The sequence below is a fragment of the Lathamus discolor genome, unplaced genomic scaffold (genome assembly GCF_037157495.1).
Source record: "Lathamus discolor isolate bLatDis1 unplaced genomic scaffold, bLatDis1.hap1 Scaffold_149, whole genome shotgun sequence".
Lineage (NCBI taxonomy): Eukaryota > Metazoa > Chordata > Aves > Psittaciformes > Psittacidae > Lathamus > Lathamus discolor.
In genome coordinates this window covers 65,997-93,550 of record NW_027069178.1, presented here as the reverse complement: position 1 = coordinate 93,550, position 27,554 = coordinate 65,997, and the positions used below count along the sequence as shown (strand labels likewise).

The 27,554-nt window shown below is 49.4% G+C and overlaps 2 long non-coding RNA genes across 4 annotated transcripts; one reads left to right on the top strand and one right to left on the bottom strand.

Moving 5' to 3' along the window:
* Positions 1-19,585: 19,585 nt before the first annotated feature.
* On the bottom strand, positions 19,586-21,200 carry LOC136006346 (uncharacterized). Its single transcript, XR_010609075.1, has 5 exons — positions 21,160-21,200; positions 21,022-21,075; positions 19,960-20,892; positions 19,834-19,887; positions 19,586-19,705 (listed from the first exon to the last, which is right to left on the bottom strand). It is a non-coding gene; the product is annotated as an uncharacterized LOC136006346 (long non-coding RNA).
* Positions 21,201-22,605: 1,405 nt separating this feature from the next.
* LOC136006345 (uncharacterized) lies at positions 22,606-24,950 on the top strand. Of its 3 annotated transcripts, XR_010609074.1 has the most exons (8): positions 22,606-22,975; positions 23,222-23,411; positions 23,484-23,537; positions 23,666-23,763; positions 24,455-24,526; positions 24,608-24,624; positions 24,711-24,764; positions 24,880-24,950. It is a non-coding gene; the product is annotated as an uncharacterized LOC136006345 (long non-coding RNA). The 3 variants fall into 3 exon arrangements; XR_010609072.1 differs by having other exon boundaries at positions 22,606-23,411; XR_010609073.1 differs by lacking the exon at positions 24,608-24,624 and having other exon boundaries at positions 22,606-23,411.
* Positions 24,951-27,554: the final 2,604 nt, after the last annotated feature.

The window sequence follows — 27,554 nt, the reverse complement described above, 5'->3', positions numbered from 1 at the left end:
CAGGAAAATGCCAAGTTCTCCAGTGAAACGCTAAGTTCTGCATTACGAAAGTCTTTTCTCACTTGAAATGCTAACTTCTCCAGTGAAACGCTCACTTCTCCAGCGAAAACGCTATGTTTTGCATTACGAAACTAAATTCTCATTTGAAATGGGAAGTTCTCCCACAAAACACTAAGTTCCGCAGTACGAAGCTAAGTTCTCCATGACAACGGTAAGTTCACCAGTGAAACACTAAGTTCTCCATCGAAACGCTATGTTCTGCATTAGGGAACTACTTTCTCAACTGAAACGCTAAGTTCTCCAGGGAAACAAGAACTTCTGTTTTAGAAAGCAAAGTTCTCCAGGAAAACATTAGCATTTCTCCAGTGAAATGCTAAATTCTCCAGTGATAAGCTAAGTTCTGCATTACAAAAGTAATTTCTCTCCTGAAACGCTACGTTCTCCAGGATATCGCCAACTTCACCAGCAAAATGCTAAGTTCTCCAGCGAAACACTAAGTTCTGCATGACAAAACTTACATCTCGATTCAAACGCTACGTTCTCCAGGAAAATGCAAAGTTCTGCATTACGAACCCAAGTTCGCCAGGAAAACGCTAAGTTCTCCAGCGAAACGCTAAGTTCTGCATTACGAAACTAGTAACTCAATTGAAAAGCTAATTATCCAGGAAAACGCCGACTTCTCCAGTGAAACGCTAAGTTCTCCAGCGAAACACCAAGTTCTGCATTACGGAACTACTTTCTGAATTGAAACGCTAACCTCCCCAGCGAAACGCTAAGTTCTCCAGCAAAACGCTAAGTTCTGGATTACGGAATTAATTTTTCACTTGAAACACTAAGTTCTACAGGGATACAAGAAGTTCTGCATTATGAAGCTAAGTTCTGCAGCAAAATGCCAAGTTCTCCAGCGAAACGCTAAGTTCCGCATTACGAAACTAATATCTCAATTGAAACGTTATGTTCTCTAGAAAAACGCTGACTTCTCCAGCGACACAATAAGTTCTCCAGCAAAACGCTAAGTTCTGCATTACGAAACTAATTTCTCCCTTGAAATGCTAAGTTCTTCAGTGAAACGCCAAGTTCTCCAGCGGAACACTAAATTCCCCAGCGAAATGCTAAGTTCTCCAGCAAAAGGCTAATTTCTATATTCAGAAATTAAGTTCTGCATTATGAAATGCTAAGTTCTGCATTACGAAACTAACTTCTCACTTGAAATGCCAAGTTCTCCAGCGAAACGCTAAGTTCTGTATTACGAAACGCTAAGGTCTGCATTACAAAACGTTAAGTTCTGCATTACGAAACGCTAAGCTCTCCATTACAAAAGGCTGAGTTCTCCTGCAAAACTCTAAGTTCTCCAGTGAAACACTAAGTTCTTCAGCAAAATGCTAAGTTCTCCAGGAAAAAGCTAAGTTTTATATTATGAAACGCTACGTTCTGCATTATGAAATGCTACGTTCTGCATTATGAAATGCTACGCTCTGCATTACGAAACGCTACGTTCTGTATTACGAAAGTCTGAGTTCGGCATTATGAAACTAATTTCTCACTTCAAATGCTGAGTTCTCCAGGAAAACACAAAGTTCTGCATTAGGAAACTAAGTTCTTGTCGTGGTTTAAACCTATTCACACAGTTCGTCCACTCACCCCGTCCACCCCCCACCCCGGACCCAACCTTCTCCCGGAGGGATTGGGAGGAGAATCGAGAGAAAGTAACTCCCATGGGTTGAGATCAAAAGTCCAGTAAGTAAGGTATAATACACATCACCACTGCTACCACCAATCATAATATTGATACGAGAAAGTAACAAGAGAATACGATACCACCTCCGAACGAGTTTAACCCCCCCCAAGAGAGAGTGTGCCGTTCCGGGTAATTCCCAGTTACCTCCCTGGGCATGACATGCTGTGGTATGGAATACGTCTTTGGCTACTTTGGGTCAGGCGTCCTGTCTCTGCTTCCTCCCGGCCTCCTCTCGTCCCCAGCAGAGCATGAGACTCACAAAGTCCTTGGCCAGAATAAACATTACTTAACAACAATTACTAACAACTGGTGTTATCACCTCTCTGCCCAGGCTGGAAGTCAAAACACAGAGCTTACACCACTTACTAAGAAGGAGAAAAAAAAAATAACTGTTACTGCTGAACCCAGGACAGTATCCACCCCTTAGTCCATGCCATTCACGTCATGCTCAGATCCCACATTTTTGCACCTCGTGGTGCGTAAATGTTTTTTTCCTTTGGGTACCTCTGGGACATGCCTGCTGATTGTGATGGGGATCAGCATGTTGGCACACACACACAGAGTGTGTTCTGCCCGCAACCATTTTGTCTGATCTCAGAAGTTAAGCAGAGTCAAGTTTGCTTCTTGTCTGGGGTTAGACGACAATATGGGAGGACCAAGAGATCTTCCTCAAGGCTGGACAGTCATGAGTGGCAGTGTATGTGGGACAGCATGAGCAAGTATCTGGTCCACTGGACCCCTCCAGTGCTTTGGAAGCGTCGGAGATGGAAGGCAGCTGTATGGAGTCCCCAGCAACAAGCTGTAGAAACTGCTGAAGGGAACGGTGAATTATTTTGAGCCTCGTGGTCCCATGACACTTCAGGCCATCAGGGTAGAGATGCAACATAGAGATGGACTCATGATCCAGGAGTGGACTTAGCGATGGACACTATTGCTTACGTTATTCACGAGTGTGAACAGTGCATGCAGCCTCTCCTGCTCTGAGATACTGTTACAAGAGATGGAACTTGATATCATGGACTTGATGGACTCAACAGCTTTATAGGGACTGGGCCATGCACTAAGATAAGAGTGCACTGAGATAAGAGTGATGGTATATTGAAAATGTGGGATCTGAGCATGACTTGAATGGCATAGGATACTGTCCTGGGTTCAGCAGTAGCAGTTATTTTTTCTCCTTCTTAGTAACTACTGTAGTGCTGTGTTTTGATTTTTTGGCCTGGGAACAGTGTTGGTAAGGCTGATGTTTTCAGTTGGTGCTCAAAAGTTTGGTCTGACCAAGGACTTTCTGAGCCACATGCTCTGCCAGGAAGGAGGGAAAGCTGGGAGGAAGCAGAGACAGGACACCTGACCCAAACTGACAAAAGAGGTATTCCATACCACAGCACATCATGCCTGGGATGTAACAGAGTTACCCAGAAGAGCTGGGGGACTGCAGGGTTGGAAGAGGTATCCGTTGGTGCTCGGCTGGGGGGAGTGGGGCGAATTATTGGTCAGCTGGTGTTGAGGTGTAGTTTTCTTTCCTCTTGTTATTTCCTTTATTATTATTGGTGGTAGCGGTAGTGATTTGTGTTATACCTTAGTTACTAAACTGTTCTTATCTCAACCCGTGGCAGTTGCATTCCTTTTGATTCTTCTCTCCGTCCCTCCAGGAGCAGGGGGGGGCAAGAAGGGGGGGAGTGAGCAAACGAGGTTTATGGCTGGGTTTGAACCACGACAGTTCTCCAGCAAAACGCAGAGTTCTCTAGCAAAACGCAGAGTTCTCCAGCAAAACGCAGAGTTCTGCAATCCTAAACGTCGAGTTCTGCATTCCAAAACGTCGAGTTCTGCATTCCAAAACGCCGAGTTCGACATTACGAAAATAAGGTATGCATTACGAAATGCTCAGTTCTCCAGCAAAACTGTATGTTTTCCAGCGAAACCGTAAGTTCTGCATGACGAAAGTAAATTCTCACTTTAAACGCTAAGTTCTCCGGGGAAACACTAAGTTCTGCATTAGGAAAGGCTGAGTTCTGCATTAGGAAAGGCTGAGTTCTGCATTAGGAAAGGCTGACTACTCCAGCGAAACACTGAGTTCTCCAGCAACAAGCTGAGTTCTTCAGAAAAACACCAAGTTCTCTAGCAAAACACAAATTTCTGCATTACAAAGCTAAGTTCTCCAGGAAAACGCTAAGTTCTCCAGCGGAGCACTAAGTTCTTCAGCGAAGCACTAAGTTCTGCATTACAAAAGTCATTTCTCAATTGAAATGCTATGTTCTCCAGGGAAACGTTAAGTTCTCCAGCAAAACGCTAAGTTCTGCATTACAAAACAAATTTCTCAACTGAAACACTAAGTTCTCCTGGAAAACACTAAGTTCTGCATTATGGAACTTGTTTCTCAATTGAAGTGCTAAGTACTCCAGCAAAACACTCAGTTCTGCATGACGAAAGTAATTTCTCAATTGAAACGCAAAGTTCTTCAGGAAAACGCTAAGTTTTCCAGCAAAACGCTAGAGTTCTCCAGTGAAATGCTAAGATCTGCATTACGAAACTAATTTCTCAATTGAAATGCTAAGTTCTCCAGGAAAACACTAAGTTCTGCATTATGAAACTAACTTCTCACTTGAAACACTAATTTTCCAGGAAAACGTTACTTCCTCCAGTGAAACGCTAAAGTTCTCCAGCAAAACGCTAAGTTCTGCATTACGAAACTAAGTTCTCAATTGAAGTGTTAAGTTCTGCATTACGCAACGCTCAGGTCTGCATTACGCAACGCTCAGGTCTGCATTACGAAAGGCTGAGTTCTCCAGCGAAACAATGAGTTCTCCAACAGAACGCTGAGTTCTACATCACGAAACAGTAAGTTCTGCATTACGAAAGGCTGAGTTCTGCATTATGCATCTTATTTCTCAATTGAAATGCTGAGTTTTGCATTGTGAAAGGCTGAGTTGTACATTCCGAAACTAAGATCCCCAGGGAGACGCCACGTTCTGCACTACGAAACACCACCGTCTGCATTATGAAACACCACGGTCTGTGGCGAAACACCACCGTCTTCGGCAAAATGCTACGTCCTGCATTACCAGACTAAGTTACCTATCGAAACGCTATGCTCTTCATCGAAACGCTATGCTCTCCTAACAGCAGCATTCTAAGCCTAACACCTGCATTCTAAACCTAACACCAATAACTTTTACCTTACATAAACTTAGGAAATTAGTAACATCACACATTTCTTTTAAATACATTTACATACATAAATGACATTGTTCACATTTTAAAATTCAATCCTTAGAAATTCAACAACACTTTAGTACTTACACAAGACGCTCAACACGTAGCATGCTTTGTCACATAACGATCATCAGACGTCCCTTTACAAACGGCAATGCAGCCTTCCATTTGTCATGGAAAACTTTCATACCTTTAACTGAAATCTTCTATATGCTGCGAATCTCCATCCAAGAACAAACAGAGCTGCTTTTAAATCTATAGGTTCTCAACGTGCTTACCTGCAGACAAAAATACATTTCTATCAATATTATTACAATATGTCCTCTAAAAATTCTCCCCTCACTTTACTTTTCTCTATTTCTGCAAAGATAACTATTTGCATGCAACAGACAATACTCACTGCACCTAAACATGCTTAACAACCACCTACACCCACATAGGAGACAGCAACTTAAGGGCTGCCACACCAATTCTCACATGTTCTTTCCCAATACAAAACAACACCCCCACAGAGTGGCTTCATGAATTCTCAGCAACTGAATTTGCTGAAGCCTCAAAATTACCCTGCCTGAATAACCCATAACTGCACCAACCACAACTCAAACATAGGCAGAGATGCACATCAAATCATGGACTGGCTGGAAACAGTAAAAAAAAAACTCACCTGAGGGAGGGAAAAAAAAGTCCTCTGTCAGTGACTGTTGTTTCTAAACATCCAAAGACCTGAAAAAAAAAAATTCAATCTAAAACCCACGTCCCACGCATAGAGACAACCCCTAAGCCTAGAACCGCCCACACATGATTCCACACATCTATACATGCTCTCAGGCATTCCAAATAGATCACCCTGCTGCATGCCACGCAGGTACAAACTCCGCCTCCACTTGTCGCTGCCATGCCTACCCCTGCCTCGTCATAATCAATCTGTGGGAACCGGGTTCTCGGGAACATCCTAAACACCCTTTTGCCAAAACTATATCCCTGCACCTACCGCTGCTCAAACATAGGCTATGACAAATGTTAACTGTCACAGAGATCATTACGGATAAACAGCTACAATGTGATTATAAAAACCCACCACCTATGTTCCAGAGCTCAAGAACTTCAGGTCAGAGAAAACTAGAGACAAGCATGTAACTGCCAATAGGCTTATTAATATCGGAAAATACAGACATAGTAAGAATACAGTAAAGGGTATGGTTTCATGGTTGCTTAGCTCACCAACCCCAAAGACCCTGTGAAGACCATCAGCAAACCAGGTCCAAGAACTGTCACAGTGGTGTGAGGTGGCAGGCTCAGCGTTAGCGGGTGTCCCCATGTAGGCAACGGTCACCTGGGCAGGATGACCTTCTCCCTCCCTCACATAGCATGAGGCTTGGGCTTTCATACTCACAAAAAAGAATACTCATTGCGACGCAAGGGGCCATCCTACATCAGATGAAGTGGCCAACAATATCTAGGAAGGTCTGCAAGGGTTACACTTCTTCATGCAGTTCTAAAGCAGAACTCTACAGGGAGGAAACAAAGCTGGACTTGTCATGAAACAGCCAAAGCAGCTATCTCTGCTAAGAGCCAAAGACAACAAACAGTACTTTCCCACCCTTGTGTGTTTCACCACAGACCATTGCCTGTTGTCCCTGACACAACAGCACAGACTTAAGCAGCACAAATAGCACCTTTATATCCTTGCTTTTGATTCCAAAGTACTAGCTTCACTACAGCTGTCCATTCCTCTCAAAGGCCCCTCCAAGTGTGTTCTGAGACTTCCAGACATTCTGACTCAGATAGTACATCGGAACACTATATTTCAAAGCCCTTCCTGCCATTCTGACATTGTCCCCCACCCCTGCCCCAAAAAAACAGTACCTTCACTTAGCATGCATTGTACTATGGGTCTTCAGGCAGCCTCCCTGCTCAGAACTCCTGCAGCAGACTTCACCAATGCCACACCCGTTACCAAGTTCCTCTTCATCATCTGCCAGAAGCAAACAAAGAAAGGGGAACACACTATCCTGGCCGTCATCACCACCACACCAGCCGACCAGAGCGACCTGACCTATCATAACCTTCTGCCTCCTCCAAATATTCTCAACATTGTGCTCGCCTTGCCTGTCCCAAACGGACTAGGACTAGGACTCTCATGGATTCCGCAACCTAGGAGTGCAATAGAGAAAAATGACCAGAGTGTTTGCAAAAATGGACTAACCCCACTATCCTCCTGCTTACCTCCCTGACTCACCTCAAGCACTCATCTGACTCCCAAGCTATAGGACAGGCCCTGCAATACCAAATGCAAATACTCAATCCCTTTGCCATGTTCTCCTCATTGCCCAGACATCACACACACACACAAAAACCCCTTAACTCTTTACAACTATCCACGCTTTGTGCCTTCACATCTCCCAAGCTGGCGGCAGCACGTGAAAAAGAAACAAAAGCAGGCATGCTGAGAGAGGACTCAAAGATGCACCTTTAACTTACCAAGTGCCATCTCCTTCTATTGTCATTTTACTGCTCGCACAGTGGACTTTGCAGATCTTTGGTTCCCTGTATGAGACAATGTATTGCTTACAAAGTACAACACAAGAGAAGCTTCAAATTCCTCGTTGTTCTCAACTCTAAGCTCACACACACACACACAAACACACAAACCCCTTAACTCCTCACAGCCCTCCCCAGCTGCCACCTTCACCTCCCCCAGGTTACCTGCAGCACCTGAAACACAAAGGGAAACAGACAAATGCTGAGAGAGGGTTTAAAGATGCACCCTTACCTCAGCAAGTCCCTTCTCGCTCTGCTGTCACTCTGCTGCTCATCTGCTGGCCTTTGCACGTCTTACCTGCTCTTCATTGAGCCCGGGCTCTCCCTGCAGAACACAGCCTTAAGAGATGCTTTTAATTTCACAAAAACTGAAAGACACTATCAGTTGCTGCTTCACCCAGCTAAGCATAGCTCACCCAGTCCAAGTAAGCTCCGGGACACAGAGCCCTACTGCGCTCCTCCATCTGCACCTCCTAATTTAAAACACGCAGCAAATCAAAAGCCCGCCAGGACAATCAACTGGAACTTGCTTCCAAGGAATCTTGGAATTCTTAGGATCTTGCCACAGTTGCCAAGTTCCTTTCCATCATCTGCAACAACAAACAAACGGGAGCACACTGTGCTGGCTGTCACTACCCCCACCCAACCAGCAATGCCAGCCTGTTCCGTAACAAACCCCTGCCTCCTCCAATGCTCCTCAACACGGTGCTCGCATGCTCCACATTGATTCCGGAGCATGATGACGGGCTGTCTCCTGCAATCCAGAACCTAGGAGTACAAGGGAGACAAATTACCACCGTGCTTGCAAGAAGGGACCAAGCCACAACCCCTATTGTTACCTCCCTGCCTCACCACACACACTCACCTGACTCCAGATGTAAAACACAGGACCTGCAACACCAAACACAAATACTGCACCCCCTTGCCGTGATATTTTCAAATCTGAGCCCATACACACAACCCACTTATCTTCTCATGGCCCTCCTCCATTTGCCTCTTCACCTCTCCTGAGTTGGCCGCAGCACCTGAAAAACAACTAATTGGAAACACACAGAGAAGGTTCAAAGCGGCAACCATGCCTCTGGAAGTCCCGCCTCCCTCTCCCGTCACTTTACTGCTCATCCACTGGCCTTTGCAGGCCTGCGGTTCTATTCTACAAGCCCGTGCACTGTCTACAGAACACAAATACAAGGAATGTTTCCAAGTTCATGAACATTGCAAGACATTCCATCAGTTGAGCTATGTTTAGCGGGCTGAAGCAGCAGGTTGCCCAAGGCAGCTTTGGGTCAGAGGTCTTGCTCAGCTCCTTCTTCTGCACCTCCTAATTGAAAATAAACAGCAAAGCATAAGCCAGACAGGAGATTAAGCTGGAACATCTTCCTTCTGACATAGCAAGTTCACCCCCCTGGTACCTTCAACTCTGCTCAACCCACCCACAGCAGCCTCTCACACGTGCCTATCCACCTCGCCATCTGCAAGAACAACCTGGCATTAGTCACCGCAACGCCAAGCAAAAGCTTAGTCTGCCTCAAAGCCTCAGGCCACACTCACACCGACGCTTAGGTTGACATGCAGTCACACACTGGCATTCAGACACTCTCAGAACAGGCCCTCACACCCTCCGGCTCACACACTAACTCCAGATATATACTATCACACCCACTCCCAAGCAGACTCTCTGCCCCCGACTCATTCATTACAAGCTTATTCCCAGAGCTCTTCTGTCCATTCGCACAGATCATCAAGAGTAGACAGCTACACTGTGATTATAAAAACCCACCACCTCCCTTCCAGAGCTCAAGAACTCCAGGTCAGAGAAAACCAGAGACAAACAGAACTGCCAACTACTTTATTAACATGGGAAACTACAGAGATACTCAAGGATACTTCTCATGCCTGCCTATCTTCCCAACCCCAAGGACCCTGCCAAGACCACCAGCAAACCAGCTCCGAGAATCATCACGGCCGTGCGAGGTGGCAGGCTCAACCTTAGCGGGCGTCCCCGCACAGGCAACGGTCGCCTGGGTGGGATGAGCTTCTGCCTCCCTCACACGGCATGAGGCTCGGGCTTCCATACTCACAAACGGGCACGCTCATTGCGACGCAGGGGGCCAGCCCACATCGCAAGAAGTGGCCAACAATATCTGGGAAGGTCTGCAAGGCTCAGGACTTTTCCAGGCAGTTCTAAAGCACAACTTCCTGGGTAGGAAACAAAGCTGGACTCGTCTTGAAACAGCCAAAGCACCACTCTCTGCGAGGAGCCAAAGGCGACAAACAGCACTTGCCCACCCTTGTGTGTTTCACCACGGACCATTACCTATTGTCCCGGACGCAACACCCCAGACTTAAGCCCCACAAATGGCACCTTTTCATCCTGGCATTTAAATCTGAGGCACCACCTGCGCTATAGCTGACCATTTACCTCCCAGCCACCTCCGACTGTGTCCTCAGACATTCTGGCTCAAATACTACATTGGAATGCTACATCTCAAACCCCTTCCTGCCATTCTGACGTTGTCCCCCACGCCCTCGCCTCCTACAGGAGGCCCTCTACTTAGCGTGCGTAGTGCCCTGCGTCTCGAGGCGGCCTCACTGCTCAGAACTCCCACAGCAGACGCTAGCCATCTTGCTGCCGTTACCAAGTTCCTCTTCATCATCTGCCAGAAACAAACAAAGAAAGGGGAACACGTTGTGCTGGCCATCATCTCCAGCATCCCAGCCATCCAGCCCGGCCTCTTCCTTACCAACCGTCTGTCTCCTCCCAAGCTCTTCAACACCGTGCTCACCTGTGCCAAAGCCATTCCAGACTCTGACGCCGGGCCTCTCCTCCCCTGCGTGCCCTAGGAGTGCAACAGAAGCCAGTGACCATGGTTCTTGCCAAAGTGACCCACTCCACAATCCTTCCGCTTACCTCCCTGACTCACCTCAAGCACTCATCCGACTCCCAACCTAGAGGGCAACACCTGCAATACCAAACACAAATACTGAACCCCTTTACCACGTTCTTCTCAACTCTAAGCTCACACACACACACACACACACACAAACCCCTGAACTCCTCACAGCCCTCCTCCGTTGGCACCTTCACCTCTCCCGAGTTACCTGCGGCACCTGAAACACAAAGGGAAACAGACAAACGCTGAGAGAGGGTTCCAAGATGCACCCTGCCCTCAGCAAGTCCCATCTCCCTCTCCCGTCACTCTGCTGCTCGTCCGCTGGCCTTTGCACGTCTTCCGTTCTCTTCTTTGAGCCCGTGCACCCCCTGCAGAACACAACATTAAGAGCTGGTTTTAATTTCACAAAAACTACAAGGCACTCCATCAGGTGCTGCTTCACTCTGCTAAGCATAGCTCACCTAGTCCAAGTCAGCTCTGGGGCACAGACCTCGCTGCGCTCCTCGCTCCGCACCTCCAAATTCAAAACGCACAGCAAGCCAGAAGACAGCCAGGAGAGTAAGCTGGAACTTCCTTCTGACACCACAATTTTACCCACCTGGTACCATCGCTCCACTCAACCCTCCTCCATCAGCCTCTCACACGCGGCTATCCATCTCGCCATCTGCAAGAACAACCTGGCATTAGTCACCGCAACGCCAAGCAAACCTTAGTCTGCCTCTAAGTCTCAGGCCAGACTCACACCGGCGCTCAGGTTGACATGCATACACAGACTGACATTCACACACTCTCAACACAGACCCTCACACCCTCTGGCTCACACACTAACTCCACATAATACTACCACTCCCACTCCCAAGCAGACTCTCTCGCCCTCACTCATTCATTACAAGCTTATTCCCAGAGCTCTTCTGTCCATTCACACAGATCATCAAGAGTAGACAGCTACACTGTGATTATAAAAACCCACCACCTACGCTCCAGAGCTCAAGAACTCCAGGTCAGAGAAAACCAGAGACAAACAGAACTGCCAACTACTTTATTAACATGGGAAACTACAGAGATACTCAAGGATACTTCTCATGGCTGCCTATCTTCCCAACCCCAAGGACCCTGCCAAGACCACCAGCAAACCAGCTCCGAGAATCATCACGGCCGTGCGAGGTGGCAGGCTCAACCTTAGCGGGCGTCCCCGCGCAGGCAACGGTCGCCTGGGTGGGATGAGCTTCTGCCTCCCTCACACGGCATGAGGCTCGGGCTTCCATACTCACAAACGGGCACGCTCATTGCGACGCAGGGGGCCAGCCCACATCGCAAGAAGTGGCCAACAATATCTGGGAAGGTCTGCAAGGCTCAGGACTTTTCCAGGCAGTTCTAAAGCACAACTTCCTGGGTAGGAAACAAAGCTGGACTCGTCTTGAAACAGCCAAAGCACCACTCTCTGCGAGGAGCCAAAGGCGACAAACAGCACTTGCCCACCCTTGTGTGTTTCACCACGGACCATTACCTATTGTCCCGGACGCAACACCCCAGACTTAAGCCCCACAAATGGCACCTTTTCATCCTGGCATTTAAATCTGAGGCACCACCTGCGCTATAGCTGACCATTTACCTCCCAGCCACCTCCGACTGTGTCCTCAGACATTCTGGCTCAAATACTACATTGGAATGCTACATCTCAAACCCCTTCCTGCCATTCTGACGTTGTCCCCCACGCCCTCGCCTCCTACAGGAGGCCCTCTACTTAGCGTGCGTAGTGCCCTGCGTCTCGAGGCGGCCTCACTGCTCAGAACTCCCACAGCAGACGCCAGCCATCTTGCTGCCGTTACCAAGTTCCTCTTCATCATCTGCCAGAAACAAACAAAGAAAGGGGAACACGTTGTGCTGGCCATCATCTCCAGCATCCCAGCCATCCAGCCCGGCCTCTTCCTTACCAACCGTCTGCCTCCTCCCAAGCTCCTCAACACTGTGCTCACCTGTGCCAAAGCCATTCCAGACTCTGACGCCGGGCCTCTCCTCCCCTGCGTGCCCTAGGAGTGCAACAGAAGCCAGTGACCATGGTTCTTGCCAAAGTGACCCACTCCACAATCCTTCCGCTTACGTCCCTGACTCACCTCAAGCACTCATCCGACTCCCAACCTAGAGGGCAACACCTGCAATACCAAACACAAATACTGAACCCCTTTACCACGTTCTTCTCAACTCTAAGCTCACACACACACACACACACACACACACAAACCCCTGAACTCCTCACAGCCCTCCTCCGTTGGCACCTTCACCTCTCCCGAGTTACCTGCGGCACCTGAAACACAAAGGGAAACAGACAAACGCTGAGAGAGGGTTCCAAGATGCACCCTGCCCTCAGCAAGTCCCATCTCCCTCTCCCGTCACTCTGCTGCTCGTCCGCTGGCCTTTGCACGTCTTCCGTTCTCTTCTTTGAGCCCGTGCACCCCCTGCAGAACACAACATTAAGAGCTGGTTTTAATTTCACAAAAACTACAAGGCACTCCATCAGGTGCTGCTTCACTCTGCTAAGCATAGCTCACCTAGTCCAAGTCAGCTCTGGGGCACAGACCTCGCTGCGCTCCTCGCTCCGCACCTCCAAATTCAAAACGCACAGCAAGCCAGAAGACAGCCAGGAGAGTAAGCTGGAACTTCCTTCTGACACCACAATTTTACCCACCTGGTACCATCGCTCCACTCAACCCTCCTCCATCAGCCTCTCACACGCGGCTATCCATCTCGCCATCTGCAAGAACAACCTGGCATTAGTCACCGCAACGCCAAGCAAACCTTAGTCTGCCTCTAAGTCTCAGGCCAGACTCACACCGGCGCTCAGGTTGACATGCATACACAGACTGACATTCACACACTCTCAACACAGACCCTCACACCCTCTGGCTCACACACTAACTCCACATAATACTACCACTCCCACTCCCAAGCAGACTCTCTCGCCCTCACTCATTCATTACAAGCTTATTCCCAGAGCTCTTCTGTCCATTCACACAGATCATCAAGAGTAGACAGCTACACTGTGATTATAAAAACCCACCACCTACGCTCCAGAGCTCAAGAACTCCAGGTCAGAGAAAACCAGAGACAAACAGAACTGCCAACTACTTTATTAACATGGGAAACTACAGAGATACTCAAGGATACTTCTCATGGCTGCCTATCTTCCCAACCCCAAGGACCCTGCCAAGACCACCAGCAAACCAGCTCCGAGAATCATCACGGCCGTGCGAGGTGGCAGGCTCAACCTTAGCGGGCGTCCCCGCGCAGGCAACGGTCGCCTGGGTGGGATGAGCTTCTGCCTCCCTCACACGGCATGAGGCTCGGGCTTCCATACTCACAAACGGGCACGCTCATTGCGACGCAGGGGGCCAGCCCACATCGCAAGAAGTGGCCAACAATATCTGGGAAGGTCTGCAAGGCTCAGGACTTTTCCAGGCAGTTCTAAAGCACAACTTCCTGGGTAGGAAACAAAGCTGGACTCGTCTTGAAACAGCCAAAGCACCACTCTCTGCGAGGAGCCAAAGGCGACAAACAGCACTTGCCCACCCTTGTGTGTTTCACCACGGACCATTACCTATTGTCCCGGACGCAACACCCCAGACTTAAGCCCCACAAATGGCACCTTTTCATCCTGGCATTTAAATCTGAGGCACCACCTGCGCTATAGCTGACCATTTACCTCCCAGCCACCTCCGACTGTGTCCTCAGACATTCTGGCTCAAATACTACATTGGAATGCTACATCTCAAACCCCTTCCTGCCATTCTGACGTTGTCCCCCACGCCCTCGCCTCCTACAGGAGGCCCTCTACTTAGCGTGCGTAGTGCCGTGCGTCTCGAGGCGGCCTCACTGCTCAGAACTCCCACAGCAGACGCCAGCCATCTTGCTGCCGTTACCAAGTTCCTCTTCATCATCTGCCAGAAACAAACAAAGAAAGGGGAACACGTTGTGCTGGCCATCATCTCCAGCATCCCAGCCATCCAGCCCGGCCTCTTCCTTACCAACCGTCTGCCTCCTCCCAAGCTCCTCAACACTGTGCTCACCTGTGCCAAAGCCATTCCAGACTCTGACGCCGGGCCTCTCCTCCCCTGCGTGCCCTAGGAGTGCAACAGAAGCCAGTGACCATGGTTCTTGCCAAAGTGACCCACTCCACAATCCTTCCGCTTACGTCCCTGACTCACCTCAAGCACTCATCCGACTCCCAACCTAGAGGGCAACACCTGCAATACCAAACACAAATACTGAACCCCTTTACCACGTTCTTCTCAACTCTAAGCTCACACACACACACACACACACACACACAAACCCCTGAACTCCTCACAGCCCTCCTCCGTTGGCACCTTCACCTCTCCCGAGTTACCTGCGGCACCTGAAACACAAAGGGAAACAGACAAACGCTGAGAGAGGGTTCCAAGATGCACCCTGCCCTCAGCAAGTCCCATCTCCCTCTCCCGTCACTCTGCTGCTCGTCCGCTGGCCTTTGCACGTCTTCCGTTCTCTTCTTTGAGCCCGTGCACCCCCTGCAGAACACAACATTAAGAGCTGGTTTTAATTTCACAAAAACTACAAGGCACTCCATCAGGTGCTGCTTCACTCTGCTAAGCATAGCTCACCTAGTCCAAGTCAGCTCTGGGGCACAGACCTCGCTGCGCTCCTCGCTCTGCACCTCCAAATTCAAAACGCACAGCAAGCCAGAAGACAGCCAGGAGAGTAAGCTGGAACTTCCTTCTGACACCACAATTTTACCCACCTGGTACCATCGCTCCACTCAACCCTCCTCCATCAGCCTCTCACACGCGGCTATCCATCTCGCCATCTGCAAGAACAACCTGGCATTAGTCACCGCAACGCCAAGCAAACCTTAGTCTGCCTCTAAGTCTCAGGCCAGACTCACACCGGCGCTCAGGTTGACATGCATACACAGACTGACATTCACACACTCTCAACACAGACCCTCACACCCTCTGGCTCACACACTAACTCCACATAATACTACCACTCCCACTCCCAAGCAGACTCTCTCGCCCTCACTCATTCATTACAAGCTTATTCCCAGAGCTCTTCTGTCCATTCACACAGATCATCAAGAGTAGACAGCTACACTGTGATTATAAAAACCCACCACCTACGCTCCAGAGCTCAAGAACTCCAGGTCAGAGAAAACCAGAGACAAACAGAACTGCCAACTACTTTATTAACATGGGAAACTACAGAGATACTCAAGGATACTTCTCATGGCTGCCTATCTTCCCAACCCCAAGGACCCTGCCAAGACCACCAGCAAACCAGCTCCGAGAATCATCACGGCCGTGCGAGGTGGCAGGCTCAACCTTAGCGGGCGTCCCCGCGCAGGCAACGGTCGCCTGGGTGGGATGAGCTTCTGCCTCCCTCACACGGCATGAGGCTCGGGCTTCCATACTCACAAACGGGCACGCTCATTGCGACGCAGGGGGCCAGCCCACATCGCAAGAAGTGGCCAACAATATCTGGGAAGGTCTGCAAGGCTCAGGACTTTTCCAGGCAGTTCTAAAGCACAACTTCCTGGGTAGGAAACAAAGCTGGACTCGTCTTGAAACAGCCAAAGCACCACTCTCTGCGAGGAGCCAAAGGCGACAAACAGCACTTGCCCACCCTTGTGTGTTTCACCACGGACCATTACCTACTGTCCCGGACGCAACACCCCAGACTTAAGCCCCACAAATGGCACCTTTTCATCCTGGCATTTAAATCTGAGGCACCACCTGCGCTATAGCTGACCATTTACCTCCCAGCCACCTCCGACTGTGTCCTCAGACATTCTGGCTCAAATACTACATTGGAATGCTACATCTCAAACCCCTTCCTGCCATTCTGACGTTGTCCCCCACGCCCTCGCCTCCTACAGGAGGCCCTCTACTTAGCGTGCGTAGTGCCCTGCGTCTCGAGGCGGCCTCACTGCTCAGAACTCCCACAGCAGACGCCAGCCATCTTGCTGCCGTTACCAAGTTCCTCTTCATCATCTGCCAGAAACAAACAAAGAAAGGGGAACACGTTGTGCTGGCCATCATCTCCAGCATCCCAGCCATCCAGCCCGGCCTCTTCCTTACCAACCGTCTGCCTCCTCCCAAGCTCCTCAACACTGTGCTCACCTGTGCCAAAGCCATTCCGGACTCTGACGCCGGGCCTCTCCTCCCCTGCGTGCCCTAGGAGTGCAACAGAAGCCAGTGACTATGGTTCTTGCCAAAGTGACCCACTCCACAATCCTTCCGCTTACCTCCCTGACTCACCTCAAGCACTCATCCGACTCCCAACCTAGAGGGCAACACCTGCAATACCAAACACAAATACTGAACCCCTTTACCACGTTCTTCTCAACTCTAAGCTCACACACACACACACACACACAAACCCCTGAACTCCTCACAGCCCTCCTCCGTTGGCACCTTCACCTCTCCCGAGTTACCTGCGGCACCTGAAACACAAAGGGAAACAGACAAACGCTGAGAGAGGGTTCCAAGATGCACCCTGCCCTCAGCAAGTCCCATCTCCCTCTCCCGTCACTCTGCTGCTCGTCCGCTGGCCTTTGCACGTCTTCCGTTCTCTTCTTTGAGCCCGTGCACCCCCTGCAGAACACAACATTAAGAGCTGGTTTTAATTTCACAAAAACTACAAGGCACTCCATCAGGTGCTGCTTCACTCTGCTAAGCATAGCTCACCTAGTCCAAGTCAGCTCTGGGGCACAGACCTCGCTGCGCTCCTCGCTCCGCACCTCCAAATTCAAAACGCACAGCAAGCCAGAAGACAGCCAGGAGAGTAAGCTGGAACTTCCTTCTGACACCACAATTTTACCCACCTGGTACCATCGCTCCACTCAACCCTCCTCCATCAGCCTCTCACACGCGGCTATCCATCTCGCCATCTGCAAGAACAACCTGGCATTAGTCACCGCAACGCCAAGCAAACCTTAGTCTGCCTCTAAGTCTCAGGCCAGACTCACACCGGCGCTCAGGTTGACATGCATACACAGACTGACATTCACACACTCTCAACACAGACCCTCACACCCTCTGGCTCACACACTAACTCCACATAATACTACCACTCCCACTCCCAAGCAGACTCTCTCGCCCTCACTCATTCATTACAAGCTTATTCCCAGAGCTCTTCTGTCCATTCACACAGATCATCAAGAGTAGACAGCTACACTGTGATTATAAAAACCCACCACCTACGCTCCAGAGCTCAAGAACTCCAGGTCAGAGAAAACCAGAGACAAACAGAACTGCCAACTACTTTATTAACATGGGAAACTACAGAGATACTCAAGGATACTTCTCATGCCTGCCTATCTTCCCAACCCCAAGGACCCTGCCAAGACCACCAGCAAACCAGCTCCGAGAATCATCACGGCCGTGCGAGGTGGCAGGCTCAACCTTAGCGGGCGTCCCCGCGCAGGCAACGGTCGCCTGGGTGGGATGAGCTTCTGCCTCCCTCACACGGCATGAGGCTCGGGCTTCCATACTCACAAACGGGCACGCTCATTGCGACGCAGGGGGCCAGCCCACATCGCAAGAAGTGGCCAACAATATCTGGGAAGGTCTGCAAGGCTCAGGACTTTTCCAGGCAGTTCTAAAGCACAACTTCCTGGGTAGGAAACAAAGCTGGACTCGTCTTGAAACAGCCAAAGCACCACTCTCTGCGAGGAGCCAAAGGCGACAAACAGCACTTGCCCACCCTTGTGTGTTTCACCACGGACCATTACCTATTGTCCCGGACGCAACACCCCAGACTTAAGCCCCACAAATGGCACCTTTTCATCCTGGCATTTAAATCTGAGGCACCACCTGCGCTATAGCTGACCATTTACCTCCCAGCCACCTCCGACTGTGTCCTCAGACATTCTGGCTCAAATACTACATTGGAATGCTACATCTCAAACCCCTTCCTGCCATTCTGACGTTGTCCCCCACGCCCTCGCCTCCTACAGGAGGCCCTCTACTTAGCGTGCGTAGTGCCGTGCGTCTCGAGGCGGCCTCACTGCTCAGAACTCCCACAGCAGACGCCAGCCATCTTGCTGCCGTTACCAAGTTCCTCTTCATCATCTGCCAGAAACAAACAAAGAAAGGGGAACACGTTGTGCTGGCCATCATCTCCAGCATCCCAGCTATCTATGCCAGCCTTTTCTGTAACTTTACTTCGCCTTTACATTATGCTCACCTACTCCCAATCTATTGCAGAATACAATGCTGGGCTTCTCCTGCACTCTAGGACCTAGGAGTACAATAGAAAGAAATGACCATGGTGCTTGTAAAAAGTGACCAACCCCCACAACCATTATTGTTACCTCTCCGACTCACCTCAAATACTCATCTGACTGCAGAAGTGGAACGCAAGACCTGCAATAACCAACACTACTACTGAACCCTTTGCCATGTTATTCTCAGCTCTTACTCACCACTCACTCAGACAACCTTCTGACAGCCCTCCTCAGCTGGCAGCTTCACCTCTCTTGATTTAAGTGTGGCACCTAAAAAAGAAATGGAAACAGGCACTCATGGAGAGAAAAACAGAAGCTTTGGCCGACCCTGAAATAAGTTGCTACTGGGGTGTTCCAAGCATGGCTCACCTTGACTGAGTCATCTGAATGTTATTTTTCAGCTCGAGTGTGAGGATGAGTTTGAGCCAGGGAGTCTTAGCCAGGTAGTCAGAACCAGGAATTCTGTGTTAGAATCAACTTGAGGTTTGTGTGGATGCATGAGCCAGTCAGTGTCAGACTAAGCCTAAGTGAGTGTGAGGAGAAGTCAGCGCCAGAGAACGTCTGTGCAGCTTAAACATGAACATGAGTCTGAGCCAGTCTGTGTGAGAAGGAGCCTGCACTGTCTGCCAGTCTTGAATATGAGTCTAAGCCAATGAAAGCCAGAAAATTAAAGCTGGGGAGCAGGCAATGAACCAGAACCAGACGAAACAAGACCCAGCTGTGGATCGTCAGGGTGCTTTTATCCCAGCTGGGAGTTTGCCCCACCCCTGACCCAGGGCACTGGGGGAAGGGCTGTGGGTGACACCCTCCCTCCCTAACACAGTCAAGCTGTAGCTGCCCTACCCATGTAAGCTCATGCTACAGAGTAACCCCCTGCCTTTCCCTCAGCCCCATGCTACATTTCAAACCCCGGACCTTGTCCCCCACCCTCCAGCCCCAAGCAGCAGTCCCTCTACTTAGCTTCCATAGTGCCATGGGTTTCAAGCTGGCCTTGATGCTCAGAACACCCACATCAGAGTCCTGTGATCTTGCCACAGCTGCCAAGTTTCTCTTTATCACCTGCAGCAACCAAACCAGCAAACAGGAACACACTGTGCTGGCCACCATCATCACCAGCACCCCACCCACCAGTGCTGGCCTGCTCTGTAACAGCCCTCTTTCTCCTTCAAAGCTCATCATGTGCTTGCCTGTTCCAAACCCACAGTGGAGTCCGACATTGAGCCTCTCCTCACCTCCAGGTCCTAGGAGTACAATAGAGACAAATGATCACCCTGCTTGCAAAAAGGGACCGACCCCACTATCCTTCTCCTTACCTGTCTGACTCACTTCAAGCACTCATCCGACTCCAAAGGTAGAGGGCAGCTCTGCAACACCGAGCACAAATACTGACCCCCTTTGCCATGCTCTCCTCAACAATTAAGCACCCCCAACACACACAACCCCCGATCTTCTCACAGCCCTCCTGAGTTTGCAGCTTCACCTCCCTCGAGTTATCTGCAGCACCTAGAAAAGTAAAGGGAACATGCACACACTGACAGAGATACAGAAGCTGCACCCTTCCCTCAGGAAGTCCCATCTCTCTCTCCTGTCACTTTACTACTCATCCACTAGCCCTCAGAGCTTTTCCATCCCTTTATTCTAACGTGTACACCCCCTGGAATACACCACCAACAAAAAGTAATTGCAGCTTTATGAAAATGACAAGACCCTAAAATAAATTGCTGCTTGGGTGGTCTAAGCTTTGCTCACCTTGGCTAAATCACCTGAATGTCTTTGTTTAGTTAGAATGTGAGAGCTAGTCTGAACCAGGAAGCCTATGTTAGTCTCGATGTGAGACTCGTGTGGTTGGGCGAGCCAGTCAATGCCAAATTGAGCCTAAATCTGAACTAGAGTGTCTGTGCTGTTTAAGTATATGAGCCTGAGCCAGTCTGTGTGGAAGAAAACCTCTTTGAGACTAAGCCCTAGAATGTGAGACAGAAAACCCCCACCCAGTCTGAAACCAAGTATAGTTTTGAGCCTAACTTCATAAAAGTGAAGCTATGGAATCTGAGAATTTTGAAGAGAAATCTAAGCCCCAAAAAGAAACTTCCTGCCATTCTGACGTTGTCCCCCACGCCCTCGCCTCCTACAGGAGTCCCTCTACTTAGCGTGCGTAGTGCCGTGCGTCTCAAGGCGGCCTCACTGCTCAGAACTCCCACAGCAGACGCCAGCCATGCTGCTGCCGTTACCAAGTTCCTCTTCATCATCTGCCAGAAACAAACAAAGAAAGGGGAACACGTTGTGCTGTCCATCATCTCCAGCATCCCAGCCATCCAGCCCGGCCTCTTCCTTACCAACCGTCTGCCTCCTCCCAAGCTCCTCAACACCGTGCTCACCTGTGCCAAAGCCATTCCAGACTCTGACGCCGGGCCTCTCCTCCCCTGCGTGCCCTAGGAGTGCAACAGAAGCCAGTGACCATGGTTCTTGCCAAAGTGACCGACTCCACAATCCTTCCGCTTACCTCCCTGACTCACCTCAAGCACTCATCCGACTCCCAACCTAGAGGGCAACACCTGCAATACCAAACACAAATACTGAATCTTTTTGCCATGTTCTTCTAAACATGAGGGCATCACACTCAAAATGAAACCCTTTACCTTTTTATAGCTGGAACTGGAAGCTGGATAAAAGCCTTAGAAGGCTCCTGCTGATGTGACTGAAAAAAAAGCTGTTCTCTGCTTTATGTTTGTAAGTAATGAACACGAATGCCTGACCAGCTTTTAACCAGCCAACACAAGCACTCTGTATATGAAGGACTAAGTTCCAAGAACAAGCTTAACACTTTCAGTTCTAGCAGTGAGTTGGAAGCACCAAAACAGCACACAAGCTAATGCACTCATTAAAACAGTCAAGCTGTACTACCCTGCCCACTATAAGATGGTGCTAAAAAAAGTCCCACTTATTTTTTCTCATCCCCATGGTGTATTTCAAATCTCTTTCTGCTATCCTGATGCTGTTTCCCCCGTCTGTTCTGTGGAAAACTAATCTTTCTGCTTAGTTTTTATAGTGTCATAAGTCTCAAACTAAAATTGTTGCTCAGATCTCCCACACTAGACACATGGGTGTTTACTGCACCCACCCAATTTATTTTTATCATTTGCAGTAACAGGAATAAAAGGAAAAAATAAAAGAACTGCCACACAACATTCTGCAGACTAAGACAAGGAAATTCCCTGAAATATTTATTATATGCAGACTGTAATGAACAAGCACTCTGTAATTTAGAGTTTTAAAATAAGAAATATACAAGCTGAAAAGCATCCTTTTATCTTTCCCTGCCAAAAGTCATCAGTTATTTAACAGCCACTACATCCCAAAAGAACATTAATATTATGTTTTGGTATTCTTTAGACCCAAGTGTCCAACTTAGTTTTTGAAAGAGCACAAACCCAAAGGCACTCTTGAAGTAACTCTTAAACATATAAATGGAATGTTTGCTCAGTAACCACTGTTATAAATATTTTATGAGAAATAAAAGACAAATAATAAGAACATAAACTGTAAACAAATTTTTCTTTAAGTTCTGTGTCTGAGAGCAATTAAAAAAAACACTTACCTGAACACCACCACTAAGAACAGCACCTCAAGTAAAACCACAGCACAAAGAAATTCATTTATACAAGAAGATGCAAAACCAAAGATAGCTTAAAAAAATTAGCTCAGAAAAAATCATTTCAAAAAACTCAAAAAACAAAAGCAATACACACATCATTAAAACCACAAAACACCCCAAAGACCTTACCTTGAATAGCATCAAATCCTAAAGAAGACCCTTACTCTGAAGCTGTGCCTTATATACCCCAGGCCCTACCCACAACACCCCCCCTCCCCAGTGCCCTGGCTCAGGGGTGGGGCAAACCAGCTGCTGGGATAAAAACAGCCTGACAAGGTGCACCTGGTTTTTGTTGTTTTGGGTTTGGTTTCTTGGCTGCTCTCTGATTTTAACTTCTTGGGTTTCTTTTTGGGGCTTAGATTTCTCTTCAAAATTCTCAGATTCCATAGCTTCACTTTTATGAAGTTAGGCTCAAAACTATACTTGGTTTCAGACTGGGTGGGGGTTTTCTGTCTCACATTCTAGGGCTTAGTCTCAAAGAGGTTTTCTTCCACACAGACTGGCTCAGGCTCATATACTTAAACAGCACAGACACTCTAGTTCAGATTTAGGCTCAATTTGGCATTGACTGGCTCGCCCAACCACACGAGTCTCACATCGAGACTAACATAGGCTTCCTGGTTCAGACTAGCTCTCACATTCTAACTAAACAAAGACATTCAGGTGATTTAGCCAAGGTGAGCAAAGCTTAGACCACCCAAGCAGCAATTTATTTTAGGGTCTTGTCATTTTCATAAAGCTGCAATTACTTTTTGTTGGTGGTGTATTCCAGGGGGTGTACACGTTAGAATAAAGGGATGGAAAAGCTCTGAGGGCTAGTGGATGAGTAGTAAAGTGACAGGAGAGAGAGATGGGACTTCCTGAGGGAAGGGTGCAGCTTCTGTATCTCTGTCAGTGTGTGCATGTTCCCTTTACTTTTCTAGGTGCTGCAGATAACTCGAGGGAGGTGAAGCTGCAAACTCAGGAGGGCTGTGAGAAGATCGGGGGTTGTGTGTGTTGGGGGTGCTTAATTGTTGAGGAGAGCATGGCAAAGGGGTTCAGTATTTGTGCTCGGTGTTGCAGGGCTGCCCTCTACCTTTGGAGTCGGATGAGTGCTTGAAGTGAGTCAGACAGGTAAGGAGAAGGATAGTGGGGTCGGTCCCTTTTTGCAAGCAGGGTGATCATTTGTCTCTATTGTACTCCTAGGACCTGGAGGTGAGGAGAGGCTCAATGTCGGACTCCACTGTGGGTTTGGAACAGGCAAGCACATGATGAGCTTTGAAGGAGAAAGAGGGCTGTTACAGAGCAGGCCAGCACTGGTGGGTGGGGTGGTGGTGATGATGGTGGCCAGCACAGTGTGTTCCTGTTTGCTCGTTTGTTTGCTGCAGGTGATAAAGAGAAACTTGGCAGCTGTGGCAAGATCACAGGACTCTGATGTGGGTGTTCTGAGCATCAAGGCCAGCTTGAAACCCATGGCACTATGGAAGCTAAGTAGAGGGACTGCTGCTTGGGGCTGGAGGGTGGGGGACAAGGTCCGGGGTTTGAAATGTAGCATGGGGCTGAGGGAAAGGCAGGGGGTTACTCTGTAGCATGAGCTTACATGGGTAGGGCAGCTACAGCTTGACTGTGTTAGGGAGGGAGGGTGTCACCCACAGCCCTTCCCCCAGTGCCCTGGGTCAGGGGTGGGGCAAACTCCCAGCTGGGATAAAAGCACCCTGACGATCCACAGCTGGGTCTTGTTTCGTCTGGTTCTGGTTCATTGCCTGCTCCCCAGCTTTAATTTTCTGGCTTTCATTGGCTTAGACTCATATTCAAGACTGGCAGACAGTGCAGGCTCCTTCTCACACAGACTGGCTCAGACTCATGTTCATGTTTAAGCTGCACAGACGTTCTCTGGCGCTGACTTCTCCTCACACTCACTTAGGCTTAGTCTGACACTGACTGGCTCATGCATCCACACAAATCTCAAGTTGATTCTAACACAGAATTCCTGGTTCTGACTACCTGGCTAAGACTCCCTGGCTCAAACTCATCCTCACACTCGAGCTGAAAAATAACATTCAGATGACTCAGTCAAGGTGAGCCATGCTTGGAACACCCCAGTAGCAACTTATTTCAGGGTCGGCCAAAGCTTCTGTTTTTCTCTCCATGAGTGCCTGTTTCCATTTCTTTTTTAGGTGCCACACTTAAATCAAGAGAGGTGAAGCTGCCAGCTGAGGAGGGCTGTCAGAAGGTTGTCTGCGTGAGTGGTGAGTAAGAGCTGAGAATAACATGGCAAAGGGTTCAGTAGTAGTGTTGGTTATTGCAGGTCTTGCGTTCCACTTCTGCAGTCAGAGGAGTATTTGAGGTGAGTCAGAGAGGTAACAATAAGGGTTGTGGGGGTTGGTCACTTTTTACAAGCACCATGGTCATTTCTTTCTATTGTACTCCTAGGTCCTAGAGTGCAGGAGAAGCCCAGCATTGTATTCTGCAATAGATTGGGAGTAGGTGAGCATAATGTAAAGGCGAAGTAGAGTTACAGAAAAGGCTGGCATAGATAGCTGGGATGCTGGAGATGATGGCCAGCACAACGTGTTCCCCTTTCTTTGTTTGTTTCTGGCAGATGATGAAGAGGAACTTGGTAACGGCAGCAAGATGGCTGGCGTCTGCTGTGGGAGTTCTGAGCAGTGAGGCCGCCTCGAGACGCAGGGCACTACGCACGCTAAGTAGAGGGCCTCCTGTAGGAGGCGAGGGCGTGGGGGACAACGTCAGAATGGCAGGAAGGGGTTTGAGATGTAGCATTCCAATGTAGTATTTGAGCCAGAATGTCTGAGGACACAGTCGGAGGTGGCTGGGAGGTAAATGGTCAGCTATAGCGCAGGTGGTGCCTCAGATTTAAATGCCAGGATGAAAAGGTGCCATTTGTGGGGCTTAAGTCTGGGGTGTTGCATCCGGGACAGTAGGTAATGGTCCGTGGTGAAACACACAAGGGTGGGCAAGTGCTGTTTGTCGCCTTTGGCTCCTCGCAGAGAGTGGTGCTTTGGCTGTTTCAAGACGAGTCCAGCTTTGTTTCCTACCCAGGAAGTTGTGCTTTAGAACTGCCTGGAAAAGTCCTGAGCCTTGCAGACCTTCCCAGATATTGTTGGCCACTTCTTGCGATGTGGGCTGGCCCCCTGCGTCGCAATGAGCGTGCCCGTTTGTGAGTATGGAAGCCCGAGCCTCATGCCGTGTGAGGGAGGCAGAAGCTCATCCCACCCAGGCGACCGTTGCCTGCGCGGGGACGCCCGCTAAGGTTGAGCCTGCCACCTCGCACGGCCGTGATGATTCTCGGAGCTGGTTTGCTGGTGGTCTTGGCAGGGTCCTTGGGGTTGGGAAGATAGGCAGGCATGAGAAGTATCCTTGAGTATCTCTGTAGTTTCCCATGTTAATAAAGTAGTTGGCAGTTCTGTTTGTCTCTGGTTTTCTCTGACCTGGAGTTCTTGAGCTCTGGAAGGGAGGTGGTGGGTTTTTATAATCACAGTGTAGCTGTCTACTCTTGATGATCTGTGCGAATGGACAGAAGAGCTCTGGGAATAAGCTTGTAATGAATGAGTCGGGGGCAGAGAGTCTGCTTGGGAGTGGGTGTGATAGTATATAATTTGTGAAATTAAAACCAGCTCTTAATGTTGTGTTCTGCAGGGGGTGCACGGGCTCAAAGAAGAGAACGGAAGACGTGCAAAGACCAGCGGACGAGCAGCAGAGTGACGGGAGAGGGAGATGGGACTTGCTGAGGGCAGGGTGCATCTTGGAACCCTCTCTCAGCGTTTGTCTGTTTCCCTTTGTGTTTCAGGTGCCGCAGGTAACTCGGGAGAGGTGAAGGTGCCAACGGAGGAGGGCTGCGAGGAGTTAAGGGGTTTGTGTGTGTGTGTGTGTGTGTGTGAGCTTAGAATTGAGAAGAACGTGGTAAAGGGGTTCAGTATTTGTGTTCGGTATTGCAGGTGTTGCCCTCTAGGCCTGAATTGGGCCAAAGTAGTGCCAAGCCATGCTGTGTAGCAAACAAGCCGTTCTGCCTGTAGCAAACGAGGGTGGGCTGGGCTCTGCTGGGCTGGACAAGGCTAAACTGTGTTGAAGTGGGCTAAACTGGGCTGGGCTGGTCTGAAGTGGGCCAAAGTGGTCTAAACTCTCCTGAAGTGGGCCAAACTGGGCTGAACAGTGCTGGAGTGGCTGAAGTGGGCTGAAGGGGGCTTCACTGGGTTAGACAGATCTGAGCTTGTCTGAAAGTGACTGGACTGGGCCGAATTGGAGTAAATTTTGCTGGGCTGGGCTGAGCTGAGGTAAACTGGCTTGAAGAGGCTGATCATGTCTTGGCTGGGCTGGGCTGTGCTAAACCGGGCTGAACTGTGCTAAAGTGGGCCTAATTGGGCTCAGCTTGTCTGCGCTGAGCTGCAGTAGGCTGGGCTGTAAAGTGGGCTGAACAGGGTTAAATTGGGCAGGGATAAGATGGACTGGGCTAAACTGGGCTGGACTGAGCTGCCCTAAAGTATGCTACGTTGGTCTGGGAAGGGCTAAAGTGGGCTAAACTGTAGTGGGCTGGGCTGCGTTGGGCTAAAGTGGGCTGGACTGGTCTGAATTGGGCTTAACTGTGACAAAGTGTTCTGCATAGATGTGAATTGGGATAAACTAGGCTGAACTGGTCTAAAGTGTGCTGGGCTGGTCTGAAGTGGGCTGAAGTGGGCTCAAGAGGCCTAAGGCGTGCTGGATGGTCTGAATTGGGCTAAACCCTGCTGAACTGTGCTAAATTGGTTGGGACAGGTCTGAACTGGGCTGGGCTGAGCTAAGTTGGTCTGGCCAGGGCAAAACTGGTCTGAAGTGGGCTAAAGTGGGCTGGGCTGGGCTGAAGTGGAACGGACTTTGCTAAAGCTGGCTGCGCTGGGCTGAAGTGGGCTGAAGGGGCTGGGGGGAGCTGGAAAGGGCTGGACAGGGCTAATGGGGCCTGGACTGAAGTGGGGTAAAGTGTCTGAAGTGAGATAAGCTGGGCTGGACTGGTGTGCACTGGGCTAAACTGGGCTGTGCTGGGCTAAAGTGGTCTGGAGAGGTCTGAAGTGGGCCAAAATGTGCTGGACTGGGCTAAACTGTCCTTGGGTGGGCTTAATTGCAGTGGACTGAGCTAAAGTGGGCTGGACTGGTCTGAATTGGGCCAAAGTAGTGCCAAGCCATGCTGTGTAGCAAACGAGCCGTTCTGCCTGTAGCAAACGAGGGTGGGCTGGGCTCTGCTGGGCTGGACAAGGCTAAACTGTGTTGAAGTGGGCTAAACTGGGC